The sequence below is a fragment of the Galeopterus variegatus genome, unplaced genomic scaffold (genome assembly GCF_000696425.1).
Source record: "Galeopterus variegatus unplaced genomic scaffold, G_variegatus-3.0.2 Scaffold4499, whole genome shotgun sequence".
Taxonomy (NCBI): Eukaryota; Metazoa; Chordata; class Mammalia; order Dermoptera; family Cynocephalidae; genus Galeopterus; species Galeopterus variegatus.
Window position 1 is genome coordinate 180,869 of NW_007730610.1, and position 2,219 is coordinate 183,087.

Consider the following 2,219-nt stretch of genomic DNA (forward strand, 5'->3'; position numbering starts at 1 on the left):
GGTGCTGCTATTTTTCTAGAATAGGTTTTTTTCTGGTTGGTCACAGAGTTATTCCTTGCCCTCCTGCAAATTTATACATGACATAATTCACTAAAAAGTGAACTTACAAGTTTATATTTTAGTTGTACTCAAAAATGAGTTTCCCTTTTGCTGCCATTCCAGCAGAGCTGACCCAAGTCCAGCACCACCGATGCGGTTGCCACTCACAGTGGGACAGAAGTGCATGCAGGTCCCTGGGGCAGCTGCTGGGTAGAACTTTTGGCATGTTTTGAACATTTTCCCTCAAAGTAGAACAGAGGCTTAATATGTGTCACAGGAAACCAGCAGGTAAACTGTATGCAACTGGCCACTGAAGTCTCCCAGTTATAGAACATTTTATCAATAATTTACTTATTCCTATTTATATACTCTGTAAAGAGTATGTAAAGGATAATGAAGGTTGGCTTTTAAGAGAAGTAGCTAATTTTATAAAATAGCATCTTCACGGTTAAGGAAAGCAATCACCTTTTGTAATGTATTACATTATTAATTAACTATTACTGCTCTGGGGTAATAGGTGACTTTAGTCACTTGTATTGGAAAGTCCCAGAAACAATCTTTTGGGTTTTCCATGAATGAGTGAGAAAGTACATCGTCGTGGAAGTATTAATCATTTGTGGACGTCTCATTTTAAAGCTTATAATTTGGAGAAATGTAGTTAATATTTTTGAGGTGAACATGTATTTGTAACCTGAAACAAGGTGATTGTTAAATGTCACTAAGGTTTGATTTCAGGTCACATAGCACAGGTGTCCCATGTGCTGTATTCAAGGTGTTTTGGAAATGCCTTAGACCAGTTTTTTTAGAGTTACTTAGAAGTACAATGTTAAAATATTCTCAGAAAAATTTCTGTTTGTAAAAGCAATGACTGAACTGGTTTTAGGTCGCAATTTCAATCATGCCAGATTCATTCTTTTCATGACTGCTGGATGGTTGGCTTCCTGGCTAGTGGTTAGTTACACACCTCTCTAGGCCAGTAGTTGGTTCATGGTGCCCTTGCTCAATGTCAGAGTCCTTTGACATTGTGATCTAGCACTGCTTCCTTGCTGTGCTTTACATGTTCAGCCCTTCCCTGTCCCCTGTACATCTTCCCCCATGGAAAGGGGGACTCTGCTGATTTCATCTAATCTAAACTCAGCCAGTCAAGTTAGATGCTGCAAACCTCACTAGCTAAATCTGAGTTGTTAAAAAATAAATTTCCAAATACTAACGTACTGTGATCCCTTAGGTATACAAATTTGATCGAATAAAATAATACATGTAAAAATGTCAAAACAAGGTGTCTGGACAGTAAAAGGTAGTCTTTGTTGTTGTTCCTAGCATGTCGCTGTTTTCTATTTTGTCAGACACTGTCATTGCTGTATAGTGCACTTCATTTGGAGACCCAGGTCCCAGGGGCATGAAGCATTTAGAGGTGTGGCTGTTGTAGCATGTGAGCCACGGTCCCCAGGGGACACAGTGGTCTGTGGAGAGCCTCGACCACTGAGGCTTTGAAATGCTGCCAAGTATGGGGTTCTGTGTGCAGCCACCTGTGGCAAGGGGCAGACAGGGTATGAGGTTGGAAAGACGCTACCTGTAGTAGACATGGCGTCTGCACCAGAGCTCCTTCCTAGCTGAGGGGTTGCAATGCTGATCTTCGAGTTCTGGTGGACTATATAGGATTATAATGCAGTGGGTTCTTTCCTGGCATGTAAAGCTTTTTGTGCAAGTTGAGGGCTTTTGAGGGGTTTTTTTTTGTTTGTTTGTTTTTGGATTTTTTTTGAGCTTTTGACTATAATCCTTGTTTTAATTAAAAGCACTAATTTACTGTTTACCACATTTATTGAATAATGACTAGAGGGCTGTAAAGGAGGACATTTATACAGCAACATCATTAAATTGTTGGTTGCCAACTCTTAGTATAGAAACCTGATTGACTTTCCCCATCTTGACTTTCCCCCTCCTCTCACCTTTCCATATTTCATCAATGGCATCACCTCCAAGTGACTCGTCTAGTAGGACAATGTGGCATGTGAGACCTCCCCCCCCCATGCTCAGAAGTGGTGGCCACAGAGGTCCACTCAGGGGGTTGAATGTACATGTAAGGAGCACTCGTCTGTTTACCCTTCCTGAGAAGACTTTTGAAACTCAAGTTTACAAAACAATTGCACTTGAATTCTTAAGTGCTATCCCAAACCTAC

At 40.8% G+C, this 2,219-nt stretch overlaps 1 protein-coding gene across 1 annotated transcript in view; it reads left to right on the forward strand.

Annotated features, from left to right (window-relative positions):
* LOC103603200 (death-inducer obliterator 1-like) overlaps window positions 1-2,219 on the forward strand; it is a 25,895-nt gene that overhangs the window by 19,543 nt on the left and 4,133 nt on the right. The window lies entirely within an intron of this gene.